At 46.9% G+C, this 21,336-nt stretch overlaps 1 long non-coding RNA gene and 1 pseudogene across 1 annotated transcript; one reads left to right on the forward strand and one right to left on the reverse strand.

Annotated features, from left to right (window-relative positions):
• Positions 1-937: 937 nt before the first annotated feature.
• On the forward strand, positions 938-21,226 carry LOC134739527 (uncharacterized). Its single transcript, XR_010126202.1, has 3 exons — positions 938-1,044; positions 1,833-1,945; positions 20,911-21,226. It is a non-coding gene; the product is annotated as an uncharacterized LOC134739527 (long non-coding RNA).
• Positions 11,412-17,125, reverse strand: LOC129034526 (basic proline-rich protein-like; annotated as a pseudogene).
• Positions 21,227-21,336: the final 110 nt, after the last annotated feature.

Here is a 21,336-nt window from a genome sequence, read left to right on the forward strand (position 1 = left end):
AATGTGGCCAAGGAAAGCCAAAAAATTGAGCACCCCTGTTTTAAAGGCTCCTGGTATTTCAAGAAATGATGGCCAGGGCCAACTTCTCCAAACTGCTATTGCTGCCCTTCCATCACAAACACACACATCCTGCCTCTCCCTTTGCACTCCTATTCTGGCTGGGTTTTTTTGTTTGTTTTTTTGTTTTTTTTAAGACAGAGTCTTGCTCTGTCGCCCAGGCCGGAGTGCAATGGCGCGACGTCGGCTCACTGCAACCTCGGCTCACTGCAACCTCTGCCTCCCAGGTTCAAGCAATTCTCTGCCTCAGCCTCCCGAGTAGCTGGGATTACAGGCGCCTGCCACCACGCCTGGCTAATTTTTGTATTTTTAGTAGAGGTGGGGTTTCACCATCTTGGCCAGGCTGGTCTTGAACTCCTGACCTCGTGATCCACCCACTTCGGTTTCTCAAAGTGCTGAGATTACAGGCGTGAGCCACTGAGCCTGGCCTTAATGAAATTTTTTTCCCCCCGAGACGAAGTATTGGTCTGTCGCTCAGGCTGGAGTGCAGTGGCGTGATCTCGGCTCCCTGCAACCTCCGCCTCCTAGGTTCAGGTGATTCTCCTGCCTCAGCCTCCCGAGTAGCTGGGATTATAGGCACACGCCACCATGCCCGACTAATTTTTGTATTCTTAGTAGAGACGGGGTTTCACCATGATGGCCAGGCTGGTCTCAAACTCTTGACCTCATGATCCGCCTGCCTCAGCCTCCCAAATTGCTGGGATTAAAGGCGTGAGCCACCACACCCGGCCCTGACTGTTTTTAAATAAGGGACATGAGTGTGTGTGTGTGTGTCACACACAACACACACACACACACACACACACACACACACACCTGTGTCTTCCTCTAAATTACTACCATCAGGGCAAATATTAAATCAGGAGCTGAACCTGTTGATTGGAATCTGGAACTGGTCACTTGGAAACTGGGAATCGTTGGTCTTCTCTTTGTGTTCTAGAACGGAGGCAATTATACTTCCACTCGTCTCCCAGGCAGACAGTTCAGGTGAGAAATTAAACGAATCCACTCCACCCAGAGTTCATAGGAAGCTCCTTAAATCCTAAGAATAACTTTCCATTTAAAAAATAAGTCTTTATTTCTGCACAGCTGGAGGGTAAAAGACTCTGTAATTATAAGCCTGAGATACCATTTGAACAGTCAAATACTAACTAAATAATATTCTTAAAACAATAGCAACCCTTGACATTAAATCTTTTTTTTTTTTTTTTTTTTTTTTTGAGACAGAGTCTTGATTTGTCACCCCAGCTGGAGTGCAGTGGCGTGATCTCAGCTCACTGCAACCTCCACCTCAAGCGATTCTCCTGCCTCAGCCTCTCAAGTAGCTGCGATTACAGGAACTCACCACGCCTGGCTAATTTTTTTGTACTTTCAGTCGAGATGGGTTTACACCACGTTGGCCAGGCTGTTCTCAAACTCCTAACCTCAGGTGATCCACCAGCCTCGGCCTCCCATAGTGCTGGGATTACAGCCTGGCCCCTTGTCATTAAATCTGTCTCTCTTTTTGACATCTTTGTGCCTAAGTGTACAGGCTTCAGAACAGACTGCCTTTGTCCACGTTCCTGTTTTATTCCTTACCATTATGCCCTCCTTGCAAGCTACGTAAGCTCTCTGAGCTTCAGTTACCTGGTCTGTAAAACAGGAGCAATTCATAACTAGCTGATAGGGCTGTTAGGATTGGATGAAATTGTGCTTGTAAAATGCCTAATGCAACATTTGAAATTTGCTCAACAAATCAGTTAATATTTTCACTATGTTACTATTTGTACTTTCAGAATGAATGAGAAGGACATGCAAATGAGAAGAAGAAAGAGAGCCCACGGTTGTTGAGCCTACAGGACATTCTCAAACACTGAGAATAGGAAGACTGACAAAGATCATTTAGGAAGTAAGTTGATAGTGTTTATCAAAATTTAATCTGTATATATCTAATTTCTAGGAACCTGTTACAGATGGATCTAAACTAATTTGACTGGGCAACAACTGTCAGATTCTCTTGGTAAAATTCGGCTGACTGCAGTGACTAGAGGTAGATGATACGACCTTCACACGAAGAGCCACACACCTCAACTGTGCCTCTTGATTAGGCCACTTCAAATACTAACTGCCCCTACGGCATAGAGATGAAAGATAAACTATCATACACACTACTAATGCTCACGGTGGATATGATGAATTGGGTACCTCTTTCTTTTTTTCTTTTCTTTTCTTTTTCTTTCTTTCTTTTTTTTTTTTTGAGACACAGTCTCGCTCTGCCACCCAGGCTGGAGTGCAGTGGTGCGATCTCAGCTCACTACAACCTTTGCGTCCTGGGTTCAAGCGAGTCTTCTGCCTCAGCCTCCCAAGTAGCTGGATTACAGGTGCGCACCAGTGTGCCTGGCTAATTTTTGTATTTTTAGTAGAGATGGGGTTTCACCATGTTGGCCAGGCTGGTCTCGAACTCCTGACTCAAGTGATTTGCCTGCCTCCACCTCCCAAAGTGCTGGGATTACAGGCATGAGCCACTGTGCTCAGCCAAACTACTCTTTCTAAATACGCTTTTTTTGGGGAGGAAAAAATCATTTTCCTTCTACCCTTTTAGGTTCTCAGCTGAGGCTCTGACAGGTGAACAGGAGAGAAACAACAGAGGTTTATTAACATGTGTATACACATGGGAGAAATTCAAGGATGAGTAACCCAAACAGGTGGCTAGAACTTGCACTTAATAGCACCTTTTAAAAAAAAAAAAAACAATAAATTTCAAAGACATAACAAGACAAAGCAGAAAAACTTTGAGCAGCAAATTGTGGACAGGTAAGTATATGGAAGGTCAGCACCAGTCAGTAAAATTTGTTATATGAATGTTCTGATGCTGTCTTTTCACTGACAAGGGTCTAAGATTGTCAGTGATTAATTGTTGTTCAAATTTACGTCCTCATTTTAGCCAAATAGGGATAAGGATGACAGCTTTTCATGTATCTTCTTCTCAGTTGTCTTTAGCTCAAAAGAATCCTTATGCCCAAGTGGCATATTTTGGGGTGGCAAATTCTGCTATCCTTTACCTTCCTGTACTGCAAAGTCTAGAAAACTAAAAATTACACTCCCTAGCTTCTCTTGCAGCTGAAATTTGGAGGGAGAATTCGGTTCCACCAAAGTCACGTCAGATAATTTCCAAAATATTCCCCTTTTTTATTGATAAAGGCTAAGATGAAGGATGTGCTTAGTGTGAGGTCCAGATGGCCTACTGTTAATAACTGAGGCCCAGGATCTGGCCAGCCTACCTGTCCCCAGTGAGGGCAGCATAGGACTGACAGTGGCCTTCCCTACTGGGGTTTGGGGAGTTGGGGCTGAGCTGGTAACATTTAGGGAGGGTCTGTAGAGGCTGAGGAACGTTTGTGTTTTTTGCAGACAGTTCACTCCCAGGAGGAAGAAAGGGAAACCCTGGGCTGAGCACACCTAGTATTTTTCCCAAATTTGCCAACCAGGTTAAACCACCTTTTTCCTCTCTCAGCCACTGCAGAAAGTCAGAGAGAGAGGCCAGGGTGTCACAACTCCACATCGGAGAGAATCACCAAGGAGGGTGAAAGGGTTTAGTTACCTATATTGGCAGGAAGTCTGGTGAAAAGGGACAAAAAGAGCTGTCACAATTTACTGTATATACTCCTGTGTAAAATTAATTTTTACAAAAATCCTGTATTCATGTGCAATTTGTATAGTTAAAATAGAAAGAAAAAGAAACCTACCACTTCGGTGTAGGATGGAATAGCCTACAGCAAATCAAAGGTCCTGCCAAGAAAAACTGGAAAATCTAGATTACGGTAATTTAAAAAGAAAAAAATATTTTAAATGCATCAGAGGGCTGGGCAAAGCAAAAAAGGATTAGAAAGGGCCCCACTCTGGAGAAGGGAGAACTGCAGAGAGGTGAGTTGCTAACTAGCAGCCACTTATCCCCTGGGGGCCCCTCATCCTGCCACTGGGCAGAGGAAAAGTCACTTCCTGGGATGACCGCATCTAAGGCCAGCTTTCCTCTTTTACTCTTCATCACAACTGTCTCAGGGCTTGCACTGCAATTTGTCATTAAATGTCAACTTCATTGCATTTCTATTTGTCTCTCTGCGTATGCTATAACCTTCATGTGGGCAGGAAGAGTCTGTCCATCTTGTTCATTGTTGCATTCCCAGGCCTGGTATACGGTAGATGCTTAGTAAATATGTGTTGGGTTGGATTGGAATGAATGGAATGAAATATGAACACTGGAAGCTTTCCAGCTCTTTCAGATTTCCTGGATTTTAGAGGCCCCTTTTCTCCCCGGAGGCTCTGTTCCCTTAAGGCTTTGTCAATAGGACCAAACCTAAGCTCCTTTCTGATAGAATGGCATCCTCTGAGTCCTGCTCTAACACCTCCAGGGCTTGGAAGTGGGTGGGGTTGCGAGCCTTATCAGCAACCCTCTAATCTCCCAGGCCACACCCAAGCTAGCACCTCCAGGCCCTTCTCTCCCTAACCACAGAATGCCTTGCAGCTCTAACAGAAAAAGTGTAAGAACTCCTGTTTTGAGGGCCTACCTGGCATCCAGTTTCTGTTTAGCTCAACCCATTTCTCAATCTCTCCAAAGCCCTGCTGGTTCCTCAAGTCCACGTGCTCTCAAACCCCTGCCCCAGATTCTAAAACCAGGCCTGTCCACTCTCAGTCTTATTGCCGGGCCTCTGGGCCCACCTTTCCCATTCTCACTGGACCCTGGACCACCCACCCTCTCTGGGGGTCCCATCCAGGGGGAGCCCACACCCCATGAGCGAAGACCGTACAGAGAGAAAAAATCTAAATGGAAATCCGCAGTTGCTGGGTACTTTAAAAATGTCTTTCTAAGGCCGGGCGCAGTGGCTCTCGCCTGTAATCCCAGCACTTTGGGAGGCTGAGGCGGGTAGATCATGAGGTCAGGAGTTTGAGATCAGCCTGGCCAATATGGTGAAACCCTGTCTTTAAGGAAAATACAAAAATTAGCCCAGAGTGGTGGCATACGCCTGTTGTTCCAGCAACTCAGGAGGCTGAGGCAGGAGAATCACTTGAACCCGGGAGATGGAGGTTGCAGTGAGCCAAGATCGTGCCACTGCACTCCAGTCTGGCAACAGAGCGAGACTGTTCCAAAAAACAATAAATAAATAGAATAAGTCTTTTTAAGTGCAGCTTGACATTCTCGAAACTTTATTCTTGTGCATTTGAAGTATTTTATTTTCCTTTCCTGGTGTAAAAAGACCAACACTTAAGCCAGGAAAAACAAATTCTGGTCCTGGTTCTGCTGCTATGTGATATTGGACCATCGGTTTTCTGATGGAAACCTGGCTCATTTGCTTTGGGGGTTGGTCCTCTGATGTCCTAGCAGGGACTTTGATCTTCTTGTGAGCACACAGAGGCTGTCAGGCTCAGGGAAACCTACATACATGGTCCACGTTGAAATGAGGGTCTAAAGCCTTGATGTAAGCACGAAAGCATGTGGGCAGCATGCAGCCCTACAAGCAGGCATTGATCCTCAATGGGTCTATGGGTCAAGGTTTATCCAGCCCCCGCTGGACCAGAGAAACCCCTTTAGGCTTGTGTATTAGCCCTTTTTCACACTGCTGATAAAAATACACCAGAGACTGGGCAATTTACAAAAGAAAGACGTTTAATGGACTTACAGTTCCACGTGGCTAGAGAGACCTCACAATCATGGTGGAAGGTGAAAGGCACTTCTTGCGGCAGCGAGAGAGCAGATGAGGAAGAAACGAAAGCGGAAACCCCTTATAAAACCATCAGATCTCGTGAGACTTATTCACCACCATGAGAATGGTATGGGGGAACCGCCCCCATGATTCAATGACCTCCCACCAGGTCCCTCCCACAACACGTGGGAATTATAGGAGTACAGTTCAATATGAGATTTGGGTGGGGACACAGTCAAACCATATCAGCTTGTTAGGCCTCTCCAGAAATGGGGAAATTTTTTTTTTCTCACTTTGGTACTTATAGAGGCTTCCTGTGTGCCAGCTCTGTTTTAAGCACTTTGCACCTGACGGCCCATTTCATCCTCATGACAAATCTATGGAGTAGATGTACTTTACCCCCCGCTCCCCACCGCCCCCACCAAGAGCTCCAAAATGTGAGGCCTTGGGAGGGTAAGGCATTTATTCAAGGTGAGCATTTCCTACAGTAAGAGGCAATCTGGCGGCGGGGTCCGTGTTCTTACCCACAGTGCTAGTGATTTTTCTACAGGCACCAGAAGAGCCTCCTCATTCGTGGTTTGGGTTCCCTGGTCACTAGATCCCAGGTGGACAGTGCTAAATTTGGGCATGCCACTCACTGCAGTTTAGTCACACCTCAGTCTCATGGTTTGGTTTTTCTGGAGAACCTTAACTAACACAGTACCTACAGGGTGTTCTGTAAATATACATGTTTCATCAATGTATGGATTTGATTTTGGTATTTTGAGTCTCCTTTGGGCATCAGTCTACAACTCATTTTGGGTGTGGTTTATACCTGCAAATTGTCCACCTCATTAACTGCTTTCTTCCTGGTTTCTCAGTGAGTGACATTTTCCTGACCTCTTTTCCAGAATCTGGAAGCAATTTTCCAAAGCCCATTTCCTAAAGGAGGCCCTTACACAGAGCAGTATATACCCAATAGGGGTCTTTCCTTTCCTTGAACGCTTATCAAATCTTTCTAGTCTTTTTTTTTTTTTTTTTTTTTTTGAGATGGAGTTTCGCTCTTGTTACCCAGGCTGGAGTGCAATAACACGATCTTGGCTCACCGCAACCTTTGCCTCCCGGCTTCAAGCTATTCTCCTGCCTCAGCCCCCTGAGTAGCTGGGATTACAGGCATGCACCACCACACCCGGCTAATTTTGTATTTTTAGTAGAGATGGGGTTAGTCAGGCTGGTCTCAAACTCCCGACCTCAGGTGATCCACCTGCCTTGGCCTCCTAAAGTGCTGGGATTACAAGCGTGAGCCACTGTGCCCAGCCAAATCTTTCTAGTCTTTCAAGGGTAAACTGATACACAGCTCTCCAGTTTCTTTATTTGTGTCATTTCATTTAATGGTTCATTTTATTTTATTTTATTTTTTGAGATAAGATCTGGCTCTATCACCCAGGCTGGAGTTCAGTGGCACAATCTCAACTCACTGCAACCTCTGCCTCCCGGGCTCAAACCATCCTCCCACCTCAGCCTTCTGAGCAGCTGGGACGACAGGTGCACACCACCATGCCCAGCTAATTTTTGTATTTTTTGTAGAGACAGAGTCTTGCCATGTTACCCACACTGGTCTCCAACTCGTGAGCTCATAAGATTTGCCTGCCTCAGCCTTCCAGAGTGTTAGGATTAAAGGCGTGAGCCACCATGCCTGGCCCTCACAGTTCTTTTTTTTTTTTTTGAGACGAAGTCTCGCTCTGTCTCCCAGGCTGGAGTGCAGTGGCGCGATCTCGGCTCACTGCAAGCTCCGCCTCCTGGGTTCACGCCATTCTCTTGCCTCAGCCTCCCAAGTAGCTGGGACTACAGGCACCCGCCACCACGCCCAGCTAATTTTTTGTATTTTTAGTAGAGACAGAGTTTCACCGTGTTAGCCAGGATGATCTCAATCTCCTGACCTCGTGATCCACCCACCTCGGCCTCCCAAAGTGCTGGGATTACAGGCATGAGCCACTGTGCCTGGCCCACAGTTCATTTTAAACCTCAATCTAGAAATGGGACTCTCAAGCAAAAGAAGGTAGATGTTTTTATTTAAGGCCCTCAAAGAAGATAAGGAAGTTCAAGAAATTTTCCAAATGGAGTTGCAAGCAGAGAGAATCATGGAGACTTACAAAGGTGCTCGATCTCAACAGGAGCTGTTATTTGTTTGCAGATTTGCCTGGGATCTTCTTGTGGGCCTACATACTCCCCATTGTCACTGCAATAGAGCCAGGACCCAGCCCAGTGCCTGGTCAGAAGAAGCTCCATTAGTGCTTAAGAACTGTATTAAATTGGAACTTTCAACCAATTCAGTATGGTCACAACGGGTTGGCTTCTAGTAAGCTGCTCAACAAGCGTTTCTTCAGGTGACATTGGCAAATGAAAGGCAGTAAGGCCCAGTGATTTCAGATCCAGAGTTTGGTACTCAGAACCATATAATCCTGGGGTCAAATCCCAGCCTTGCTTGCTTCTTTCTGCATGTCCTGAGCCTCTCCCCTGTAGAGAACCTATTTCACAGTATTGCTATGAAAATGACATGAGATCATGAATGTGAAATTTATCATAGTATTGCTCATACTACTACCTTGGGCTGGGAACTATTCCTGGGCTTTCTCATTTAATCCTCTTGCAATTCAAAGAGGAAGGTGCTCTTAACTTCCCCACTTCTTACAGATTAAGAAGTTGAGGAACAAGGGCTGGAGCGGTGTCTCCAAGGTCACGAAGCTAGTAAGAGTGGGTATAGATCGCAGGTGCAGCGGCTGGTCTTAACTGTTAAGGGAGAGCTATGAAGTCCCACGTGTGGACAGTTAAGTACTCAGTAAAAGTACACTGTTACTGTTACTGCTGCTGCCATTGTCCCGGACAGCCAGGGAAAATGAGGGGCAGAGAACTTGAGTCCCCATAGCTACACCATAACAGAGCCAGAACCACGGGTGGCTCCAATATTCAGACCTGGGGTACCAAGCCTTGCTGCTTGTTTCTTAACTGCTTTCTCCAAGGCCTGCCCTGGGCAGCCACACCCAGAGTTCTCACCACACCCTGGAGCTCTTGCCACCCAGAAGTTCTTGCCACACCCTGCCTGCTCCCGGAAGGTAACAGGGCCACTGAAGAAGGGCTGCATTGTTGTGGCCTTAGCCTTGGCCCTGAAGGCCAGGAGGACAAACACTTTGGCTTATAAGTACTGCAAATCAATAAACAGTAAAAGTCAGAATAAAGGCCCTCTTGAACTTCAGCTGACCTCAACTCCAAGCTGGCTGATCCTGAAGACAAATACCCAGGAACGTGATTCCAGGAGAGAATACTTCTGCATGGCATCCAGTTGCTACCTGGCAGGAGAGTGTTTGCCTTTGAGAGAGGTGGGGGCAGGGGTATCAAATTCTCCTGGGAAAGACAGGAAGTTTGCCAGCGCCACCCAGAGCAGAAAAAAAGTGTGGCGGTATCAATAAAGATGACAATAGCAAGAGATTTCCTTTTTTCCTCAGAGTCCTGGCCTGCATGAATAGGTGAAATCACAACAGCTAAGATTCAGTGAGTGCTTCCTGTGTAGGCCACGCACTGCGCTTAGGACCACACGCATGGGTTCGTTGAATGCACTCAACGACCCTATGGCATGGATTTTATTATTTTCATTTTTCAGGTGAGAAAACCATGGTACAGAGAAAAGTAAATCGCTTCCCCAGGGGCTGCTCAGCCCCCAGGAGGCAGAACTAGAGTCTGAACCCAAGCGATTTTCTATGGCCCTTCCCTACAAGCTGGCAATGGAGTATTTCTCTTTATGGTCCCTCTCATTTAATTTTGAATCAGATGTCTTATGCCAAAGTATACACAGAAAGGACACCACTTTGGAAGGTATCTTTGTCCATTCTGGCTACTATAACAAAATACCATAAACTGGGTGTCTTTTTTTTTTTTTTTTTTTTTTTTGACAGAGTCTTGCTCTGTCGCCCAGGCTGGAGTGCAGTGGTGCTATCTTGGGCTCACTGCAAGCTCAGCCTCCTGGGTTCACGCCATTCTCCTGCCTCAGCCTCCTGAGTAGCTGGGAATACAGGTGTCCACCACCACGCCCGGCTAATTTTTTGTATTTTTTTTTAGTAGAGACGGAGTTTCACCGTGTTAGCCAGGATGGTCTCAATCTCCTGACCTCATGATCCGCCCACCTCAGCCTCCCAAAGTGCTGGGATTACAGGCATGAGCCACCGCGCCCGGCCATCTGGATGTCTTATAAACAACAGAAATTCATTTCTCACAGTTCCGGAGGCTGGAACTCCAAAATCAAGGCACAGGCAGAGCTGGCATCTGGCAAGGTTCTGCCCTCTAGTTCATAGATGGTGTCTTTTCACTGTGCCCTCCCAAGGTGGAAGGGGTGGGAGGTCTCTCTTGGGCATCTTTGATGAGGGCATTCTTCCCATTCAGGAGGCCTCTGCCTTCATGACCTAATCACCTCCCAAAGACCCAGCTCCCAATACCATCACCTTAGGTAGGATTTCAACATGGATTTTAGGGAAACACAAACATTCAGACCATAGCAGAGGGGCTGAGAGACCCCTGAAGCCTGCTAAGGCTCCTGAGAGCAGCTGACAAATGTATAGGATTTTGAAGAAACTTTTAAAGTCCCAGGGCAATCAACTTTGTTCCTGCTCTGAGTCTGAGAGGTCCCCATTCAAAGTTACCCCCTCATTCAGTCTTTTTTTGTTGTTGTTGTTAAATTTTGAGACAGGATCTCACCCAGGCTAGAGTGCAGTGGCACAATCACGGCTCACGGCAGCCTCCACCTCCCAGACTCAAGGGATCCTCGCACCTCAGCCTCCTGAGTAGCTGGGACTACAGGTACACGCCACCGTGCTTGGCTAATTTTTGTATTTTTGTAGTGACAGGGTTTTGCCATGTAGCCCAGGCTGGTGTGGAACTCCTGGGCTCAAGCAGTCCACCCACCTTGACTTCCCAAAATGCTGGGATTACAGGCCTGAGCCCCTAACTCCGTCCTTATTGCACAGCATTAAAAGGGTGGAAGGAGCACTTCACAGAGCCGTTCTCCTCCTCCCACCACCGTGAGAGGTACAAATTCTATCAAACCTCGTCTCCTGGCCTCTCTGCCTCTGGTGCAGGTTGAGGTTTGGCCTTCAGGGATTGCTCCACTGAGCTAATTTCTTGCAAAGGATGTGACAAAGGTCACTAGAGAGAAAACACCTCAGCACGTGTTCCAAAGGGCTAATGCGGTGAGTTCAGCACGGCCCCATCAGCATGCAGACCATGTGAGAGGACTCATGCATGGGAGGCCACCCACGAGCAGGGCTATTTTAATAGAATGTCTTCGGGGTGTGGTGAGAAAAACCCCCACTTGGAGTGTTACTGGTTCATCTGGAATCAGGCAGTGCTGTTATAAGCCTGGGGCCTATACTGGCTTCCTGGGATTCTGCTTATTGATACACATTGTAGGTCCTCCAAGAACGGTCCTGAATCATTCCCTTGGTTATGTCCATGCACCGGATCATTCCTTTGATTAGTACACTGTAAATACTTCAAGAATGCTAGAGAAAGTTTTGAGATCAGAGCCTTTCCCACAAAAGGTCAGGAGTTCCAGTTCTCAATAAGCAGAGGTATCTGTGGTTAGAGGGAGCCCAGAAAATGCGGGCTGTGTGCGCCCCCTGCTGGAGAGGGAGGCCCAGGCACGTGCGGCTTCTAGTTCAGGGCCGGGGTCCTGTTGAGGGTTCTCGGAGCACCTTCTCGCGGCTCAGAGGGTTCTTCTTCCTGTCCTTCCAGGGCTGCCTTGCGTGAGAGCAGGACTGCTAAGGGTAATGTGGCAATCTAGAGCCAGATTGCCGGGGTTCGAATCCTGCTTCTGCAACTGCTGTGTAACTTTCGGCAGGTCATTAAACCTCTCTGTGCCTCGCCTTCCTCATCTGTAAAGTTGGGATGATCGTATTAGAGCCTACCTCAGAGAGTACTTATGAGACATAAACGAGATAACGTCTCAAACACTGAGGCACAAACGAGGCAACATGTCAAAACATTTAGAATAGTGCCTGGCACATAGGGAGTGTTATGTGTTAACTATATATTAATTATTGCTATTATTAATATCATCATCATAATTCTCTTGGTTATTAATAAAATCTAAGAGAAAGTTTTTCTCCTCTCTCTCAGCCCTAAGGGTCGCTTTCACGGGCATCAGAAATTCTAACAATCCCAGAGCTAGGATTACAGGCGTGAGCCACCGCACTAGGCTCATTATTCTAGATACTAGGAGGAGGGAGGAAACTGCTAACTCTATTCCAATAAAAACATCTTCCTCGAAGAAAAAAGGTAAGCCAAGTACAGTGGCCATGCCCATAATCCTGGCACTTTGGGAAGCTAAGGTGGGAGATCACTTGAGGCCAGAAGTTTGAGACCAGCCTAGGCAACCTAGCAAGACTCCCCCTCTACAAAAAAATTTAAAAATTGACACATGCCTGTGGTCCCCGCTACTCGGGAGGCTGAGGTGTGACGATCATTTGAACCCATGAGTTTGCAGCTACAGTGAGCTGTGATTGCACCACTGCACTGCAGCTTGGGCAACAGAGTGAAACACTGTCTCTAAATAAATAAATAAATAAATAAATAAATAAATAAATAATTTTTAATTAAAAAGAAAAGGAAAAAAGGCAGAATAACTTTCATATCAGCCAGGCACTTCCAAAGTTTGTTGGGCTTGTTGGTTGTCTCTGATAGCAAAATAATCTATAGACTGCCTTTTATTTCTGCTTTTGGGAAAATTTAATAAAGTTTGGTTTCTGAGGTAGTAACCTCAATTTAACAATTTGTTTTCTTGAGAATATGAAGATTATATATATGTCTCTTCACATGTATGCATATGCCTTATGTATATATACACATATATGTATTTGTGCAAACATGTATACATCTATATTCCATTTTAGGCATTTGGCATATGCTTACAAAGATACATAAACATATATATTGTGAGCATGTTTAAGACTATATAGGCCAGATAGGTGGCTCACATCTGTAATCTCAGCACTTTGGGAGGCTGAGGTAGGCGGATCACTTGAGATCAGGAGTTTGAGAACAGCCTGGCCAACATGGCGAAACCCTATCTCTACTAAAAACACAAAAAAATTAGCCAGACATGGTGGCAGGCACCTGGAGTCCCAGCTATTTGGGAGGCTAAGGCACGAGAATTGCTTGAACCTGGGAGGCGGAGGTTGCAGTGAGCCGAGATTGCACCACTGCACTCCAGACTGAATGACAGAACAAGACTCTGTCAAAAAAAAAAAAAAAAAAAAAAAAGACTATATAAACACATACATACAGAATGCCTTATAGATGTTTATGCCCCTTTGAGTGGAACACTGGTGGTTGTGGGGAGGAAGGCACACCCCAGAAGAGGTAAAAATAGCCATAGGGTTCCCCAGGGGACGATATTCTCAAGAAATTTGGAAGTTCAGCAGGGCACAGCTTAGAAAGGGAGGTGATGGTGGTGGTGGTGGTGGTGGTGGTGTTGATGATGGTGATGATGGTGGGATGGTGGTGGTGGTGGTAATGGTGGGATGGTGGTGGTGGTGATGATGGTGGTGGAGGTGGTGGTGATGGTTGTGGAGGTGGTGGTAGAGGTGGTGGTGGTGATGGTGGCAGTGGTGGTAGAGGTGGTGGTGGTAATGGTGGTGGTGGTGATGGTGATCATTGTGGTTATGATGGTGGTGGTGGCAGTGGTGGTGGTGGTGGTGATGGTGGTGGTGCTAGAGGTGGTGGTGATGATGGTGGTGCTGGTGGTGGTGGTAATGATGGGATGGTGGTGGTGGTGATCTTGGTGGTAGTGATGGTGGTGGTGATCATGGTGGTGGTGGTGGTGATAATGGTGGAGGTGGTGGTGATGGTGGTAGAGGCGGTGGTGATGGTGGTAGAGGCGGTGGTGATGGTGGCAATGGTGGTAGAGGTGGTGGTGATGGTGGTAATGGTGATGGTGGTGGTGGTGATGGTGGTGGTGTTAATGGTGTTGGTGATGATCATGGTGGTGGTGATGGTGATGGTGGTGGAGGTGGCAGTTGTGGTGGTGGTGGTAGAGGTGGCAGTGATAGTGGTAGTAGTGGTGGAGATGGTGATAGTAGAGGTGGTAGTGGTGGTAGAGGTGGCGGCAGTGGTGGTGGTAGTGGTGGCAGTGGAGGTGGTGGAGGTGGTGGTGGTGGTAGAGGTGGTGGTGATGGTGGTGATGGTGGTGCTACTGGTGGTGGTGATCAAGGTGGTGATGATGGTGATGGTTTTGGAGGCAGTGGTGGTGGTGGTGATGGTTGTGGTGGTAGTGTTGGTGATGGTGGTGGAGGTGGTGGTGGTAGAAGTGGCGGTGGTGGTGGTGGTGGTGATGGTGTTGTTGGTGGTGGTGGTGGTGGAGGCAGTGGTGGTGGTGGTGATGGTGGTGGTGGTGATGGTGGTGGTGGTGTTGGTGGTGTTGATGGTGTTGTTGGTGGTGGTGATGGTGGTGGAGGCAGTGGTGGTGGTGGTGATGGTGGTGGTGGTGATGGTGGTGGTAGTGGTGTTGGTGGTGGTGATGGTGTTGTTGGTGGTGGTGGTGGTGATGGTGAAGGTGGTGGTGGTGGTGATGGTGATGGTGGTGATACTGGTGGTGCTGGTGGTGGTGGTGGTGGTGATGGTGGTGGTGTTAGTGGTGGTGATGGTGTTGGTGGTGATGGTGATGATGGCGGTGGTGGTGGTGATCATTGTGGTTGTGTTGGTAGCAGAGGTGGTGATGGTGGTGGTGGTGATGGTGGTGGAGGCAGTGGTGGTGGTGGTGATGGTGGTGGTAGTGGTGTTGGTGGTGGTGATGGTGGTGGTGGTGATGGTGGTGGAGGCAGTGGTGGTGGTGGTGATGGTGGTGGTAGTGGTGTTGGTGGTGGTGATGGTGGTGGTGGTGGTGGTGGTGGTGGTGATGATCATTGTGGTTGTGTTGGTAGCAGAGGTGGTGGTGGTGGTGGTGTTGATGGTGTTGGTGGTGGTGGTGATGGTGGTGGTAGTGGTGTTGGTGGTGGTGATGGTGTTGGTGATGGTGATGATGATGGTGGTGGTGATTGTGGTGGTTGTGGTGGTAGTGGAGGTGGTGATGGTAGCGGTGGTGGTGATAGTGATGGTGCTGGTGATGGTGTTGATGGTGGTAGTGGTGATCCTGGTGGTTGTGGTGGTAGTGGTGATGGTGTTGGTGGTGTTGATGATTGTGTTGTTGGTGGCAATGGTGGTGGTAGTGGTGTTGGTGGTGATGGTGTTGGTGGTGATGGTGATGATGATGGTGGTGGTGATTGTGGTGGTTGTGGTGGTAGTGGAGGTGGTGATGGTAGCGGTGGTGGTGATAGTGATGGTGCTGGTGATGGTGTTGATGGTGGTAGTGGTGATCCTGGTGGTTGTGGTGGTAGTGGTGATGGTGTTGGTGGTGTTGATGATTGTGTTGTTGGTGGCAATGGTGGTGGTAGTGGTGTTGGTGGTGGTGATGGTGTTGGTGGTGATGGTGATGATGATGGTGGTGGTGATTGTGGTGGTTGTGGTGGTAGTGGAGGTGGTGATGGTAGCGGTGGTGGTGATAGTGATGGTGCTGGTGATGGTGTTGATGGTGGTAGTGGTGATCCTGGTGGTTGTGGTGGTAGTGGTGATGGTGTTGGTGGTGTTGATGATTGTGTTGTTGGTGGCAATGGTGGTGGTAGTGGTGGTGGTGGTGATGGTGTTGGTGGTGATGGTGATGATGGTGGTGGTGGTGACCATGGTGGTTGTGGTGGTAATGGAGGTGGTGATGGTGGTGGTGGTGATAGTGATGGTGCTGGTGGTGGTGTTGGTAGTGGTGATGGTACTGGTGGTGGCAGTGGTGATGGTCCTGGTGGTGATGGTGATGGTGGTGGTGGCAGTGGTAGTGATAGTGATGATGGTAGTCCCGGTGGTGGTGGTGATGGTGGTGCTGATGGTGGTGATTTTGGTGCTGGTGGTGGTGATGGTTGTGCTGGTGGTGGTAGTGCTGGTGGTGGTGGTGGTGTTCATGGTGGTGGTGATGGTGGTTGTGGTGGTGGTGGTAATGGTGGTGGAAGCAGTGGTGGTGGTGACAGTGATGGTGGTGGTGGTGAGAGTGTTGGTGATGGTGGTGGTGGTGATGGTAGTGGTGATGGTGGTGGTGGTGATGCTGGTGATGGTGATGGTGGTGGTCGTGGTGATGATGGTAGTGGTGATGGTGGTGGTTGTGGTGGTTGTGGTGATAGTGGTGGTACTGGTGGTGGTTGTGGTGGTGATGGTGGTGGTGATGGTGGTGGTGGTGATGGTGGTAGTGCTGGTGGTGGTGTTAGAGGTGGTGGTGATGATGGTGGTTGAGCTAGTGGTGATGGTGGTGGTGGCAGTGGTGGTGGTACTGGTGGTGGTGGTGGTAGTGGTAGTGGTGGCGGTGATGGTAGAGGTGGGGGTGGTGTTGGTCATGATGATGATTGTGGTACTGGTGGTGGTGGTGGTGGAGCTGGTGGTGATGGTGGTGGCAGCAGTGGTGATGGTGGTGGTAGAGGTGGTGGTAATGGTGGTGGAGGTGGTGTGGTGGTGATGGCAGTGGTGGTGGTGGTGGTAGAGGTGGTGGTGGTAGAGGTGGTGGTGATGGTGATGGTGGTAGATGTGGTGGTGATTTGGTATATCTACATGATGCAGCAGGCTAGCAGAAGATCCCAAAAAGTTGATTTCAAGAGTACCTGATGGTTGTGGTAGAACCAGCTTTGCCATTCTTTTGCCAGGAAAAACCTGTGCTTGGCATCACTACTTGTGGCACGCCTGTTCCAAGCCCTAGACTAAGTGCCCTCTCTGAGCCTCCATAGCACCCTGTACCACTCACTCCTACCATAGTGTCTGTCACTCTCTTGTCTGACCTCTTAGTAGAATGGAAGCTCGATGAGAGTGAGTAGAGCTTTTCCTTTTCACTTCTGCCGCTCTAGCTCTCAATACATTGCTTGGCACAGAGTTGGCACACTGTAAATACTTGTTGCATGGATGAATGGATAAGCAGACAGGTGCACACATGCATGAATGAATGAACAAATGAATAAGTGAGTAAATGAATAAAAAAGAGTCAGAGGGCTGCAAGCCTGGAACTGGGAATTATTCCTACCTGAGGAGCTCCAGAGAGCAAGAGCAAGAACTGGGGATTTACCATCTGGTGGGGTTTGCCTCCTGGTAGAATGACAGATCAGTGGCAATGGCACTTTACCATAGCCCAAGGACATAAAGCGTTCTGATTCAGGAAGCGTCTTGAGACTGAAGAACCTCCTAGCTGAGAAGATATTTCTCCAAGGCAGCCCTAGCCAGATGGGAAGTCATTTTGGATGAAGTCACCCTGTGGTAGTTGAAAAACACAATAAGGTCAACACCTACTCTGCGATGACAGCATGCATCTTCCCTCTAGTGTTCAAAGCTTACTTTGGCCTTGTGAAGTAGGCATGATTATTCTATAAAGAAGGCTACACCCAAAGATGCAGAGTGGCTGGCTAGTAAGTACAGAGTCAGGATTCAAACCAGCTCTGTTGGCTCCAGTATCCCCTGTGGCTACTTGGGAAAGCAGGATTGATGAAAAAGGGAAGAAATTCTGTTGGTTAGAGAAACACTCACTGCTGTAGCAAACTCTGAAATTCGTAATTGCTCCAACAATAGACGTGTGTTTCTCATGTAAAGTCTCAAATGGGACTCCTGGTGAGCAGATGGGCCTTCTCCAAGAAGAGATTCAGGAACCTGTGCTCCCTCCATCCTCTGGTACCATTAACTTCACACGTGACTTCAAGCTGCCACACCCATCTGCTTCGAACTGGCAGCAAGGAAGAGCCTGGGGGAATGGGAGATTTTGTGGATCAGATGTAGAGGTGGCACACATCACTTCTAATCACCCTTTGGCTGTAACTCAATTACTTGGCCAGTGCTTACCAGCGATGTAACTTCAACAGAGTCTGCAAAATACAGTGCAGCTCTGTGCCAGGAGAAAGGAGGCAATGAGTTTGGTGAAGCTAGGCAATCTCCACCACAACCCATACCCAACAATTGGGGACAGCAATGAGATTCCAGGACAGCAAAAACCCAGCTCAGCCCTCCACTAGGGTATAGTAGCCCTGTAGATAAGCTTGCAGGAAGTCAAAATTTGAAGCTCTATCTTGGGCTGCACACATGCCTAAAGCCTTGTTTATTTTATCCCCTTCTTTGGGGAACTGTTCCTCTCGAACTTCAATAATGCCAATCCTAGTATCCCTAGACCCCTAGCTAGAGGTAAGCATATGACTCAGGTTTAAGGGTGGGCATTCAGGGATCGGTTTAGGGAAGGTCATATGATCCTAGAAGAGCCTATTGGCATGCTTCCCTAACCAATCAAGAAGGCTTTGCTCCTAATTGTCTGGTTATAGGGCTGCAAGGATGGAAGTGAGGAGTGGTCTGACATCATGCCTGCACCCTCAATGGAGAAAGCCAGAAGAAAAAAGGCAGCATGCAGAAAAGAGCAGAGAAAGAAAGAGAGAGAGAAATGACAGCAATGACAGTGTTCAAGTCCCTGGCTCTTTAAGGCTAGGCTACTCCTCCCCTGCTTTTTTTTTTTTTTTTTTTTTGACAGAGTCTCACTCTGTGCCCAGGCTAGAGTGCAGTGGCACAATCTCGGTTCACTGAAACCTCCACCTCTGGGGTTCAAGCGATTATCCTGCCTCAGCCTCCCGAGTAGCTGGGACTACAAGTATGCACCACCATGTCCAGCTAGTTTTTGTACTTTTAGTAGAGACGGGATTTCACCATGTTGGCCAGGCTGGTCTCAAACTCCTGACTTCAAGTGTCCCACCCACCTCAGCCTCCCAAAGTGCTGGGATTGCAGGTGGGAGCCACCACACCCGGCCACCCCTGCCATTTCTATGGTTTGATTATATAACCCAATATATTCCCTCTTTGCTTAATCTAGTTCAAGTTGAGTCACTTGCAATCCTAAGATTTATGAGTTAACACATCCAACATGCCAGACACCAAGAGAGATTCTAGCAGGTAAATGGGCTTCAACAACAAATCCATATCAACTCCCACAATGCTTTTGTCCAGTGTTAGCTCTGCTCATGTGTACTCTCTCTCTCTCTCTCTCTCACACACACACACACACAAACCGTCTTGCACACTGGGTGTTCCCCCCAAATGATACGTTGAAGTTCTAACTCCCAGTAACTCAGAATGTGACCTTCTTTGGAAATAGGTCCATTACAGAGGTCATCATATTGAAACGAAGTCATTATGGTAGGCTTAATCTGGTGTGACTTATGAAAGAGAGAAATTCAGACACAAAGACATGCACACACAGAGGGAAGATGATGTGATGAGACATCATCAGGGAAATGGACAATGACACATGAAGATGAAGGCAGAGATTGGGATGAAAAGCAGTAGGTATTTGTCTTTGTAAGTTCTCTGGAAAGGCCTTGAGAAATTTCATTTCTCTCGTCATACCATGTATGTACAGGTATGTGTATATGTATGTGCATGTATCTAAACATTCTATGTGGGAAAACGAGTAGAAGAAGATTAAGGCAATCTAGTGTACAGATGGTGTGTGTGTGTGTGTGTGTGTTTTGGACATGGGGAAGAAGGTTTCCATAATAATGGTAATACTAATTTCCATTTGTTATTATCTGCTTTATGACAGATATTATTCTTAGTAAATTTTTTTTTCTTTCTTCTTTTACAAGATCCTACAGCTAGCATGTCAGATATTACTCTTGGACATAATATAGACATGATTTCATTTAGTTCCAGTAAGGAGCAGTGTGTCTTGATTTGAGGTCAGTTTGGCCGGGCGTGGTGGCTCACGCCTGTAATCCCAGCACTTTGGGAGGCTGAGGCAGGCGGATCACGAAATCAGGAGATCAAGACCATCCTGGCCAACATGGCAAAACCCCGTCTCTACTAAAATACAAAAAAAAAAAATTAGCTAGGTGTGATGGCACGCGCCTATAGTCCCAGCTACTCGGGAGGCTGAGGCAGGGGAATAGCGTGAACCTGAGAGGCGGAGGTTGCAGTGAGCCAAGATCACGCCACTGCACTCCAGCCTAGGCGACAGAGCAAGACTCCATCTCAAAAAAAAAAAAAAAAAAAGAAGTCCGTTCATACCTGAGTTTGCATCTCAGTTCTGCTGTTTATTAGCTATCTGGCCTGAGTCAGATTACTTAACTCCCATGAGCCCTATTTTCTCTATGGAATAATAATGTCTATTCCATGGAATTTCAGTAAAATTAATGCAATAATATATATAAATTGGAACCAACCCAAATGCCCATCAGTGACAGACTGAATTAAGAAAATGTGGCACATATACACCATGGAATACTATGCAGCCATAAAAAAGGGTGAGCTCATGTCCTTTATAGGGACATGGATGAAGCTGGAAACCATCATTCTGAGCAAACTATGGCAAGGACAGAAAACCAAACACTGCATGTTCTCACTCATAGGTAGGAATTGAACAATGAGAACACATGGACACAGGAAGGGGAACATCACACACCAGGGCCTGCCAGGGGGTGGGGCGAGGGGGGAGGGATAGCATTAGGAGATATACCTAATGTAAATGAGGAGTTAACGGGTGCAGCACACCAACATGACACATGTATACATATGTAACAAACCTGCACGTTGTGCACATGTACCCTAGAACTTAAAGTAAAATAATAAAAAATAATAAAAATATAAATAAAATAAAAATAAATTGGGTGGCCTATAGGAAGGCCCCTAGTAACTGTTTGATACTATCATTCATCTTCAGAATCACCCTCTATGACAGGCATTTATAATTCCCATTTCTCAAATGAGGAAACGAAATCCCACCCAACTGGTAAGTGACAAAGAACTAAATTAGATGCAGATCTCCCTGGTAGCTCCAAAGCCAAGGTCTCTCTCCTGCACAATCCTCCTTGACAAGGAAAAGATGGAAAGGGCAATAATTTGTCAGTACAACACAGTCATGTTTTAGGTGAATTTGAGTTACATGTATTTGAAATTGTGTAATACAGAACATTTATAAGGTCTCATTTTGTGCTCAAAATGAGAAATGGTGCAAATCCCCCAAATTAAAATAAAATCAAGAATCACTCATGTCAAAGCTGCTCAGACAAGTGAATTGTAAACTGTGCCACTTCAGTTCTAAAACAGAAACCCTCTCTTCCTTTTGCAGATATCTCATAGACTACGCTGCTGTTCACATAGCTCAGAACTCCAAGTGATTTTGGTGACAATTGAAATGTTATTATAATTGAAAATACTTTGTTAACATCCTATGGCCATGTCATGTGAGCATTCATAATGTGATGGCACAGAAAAGCACCAGGAGCAGTGCATTTATTCTGCACTTTAGATGTCGTAAAAAGGCTCTGCAGAAGACCGGACAGCCATTATGATATGATACGCTTATAATTCAGCAGATTGATTTCTGCAAAATATCAGAGATCATGCTGGAGAAATGAAAAGCACCATTAAAAAGCAATTATGTACCCAACTGGTGTAGATTTATGTGCACTGGAAATCTACTCTTTCATACTTTAAATGTATTAATGTGGGAAAAATTGCTTTGAGTTACATAAGTTTCAAATAATGCAGTCTT

The sequence above is a fragment of the Pongo pygmaeus genome, chromosome 3 (assembly GCF_028885625.2).
Source record: "Pongo pygmaeus isolate AG05252 chromosome 3, NHGRI_mPonPyg2-v2.0_pri, whole genome shotgun sequence".
In the NCBI taxonomy this organism is placed as follows: Eukaryota; Metazoa; Chordata; class Mammalia; order Primates; family Hominidae; genus Pongo; species Pongo pygmaeus.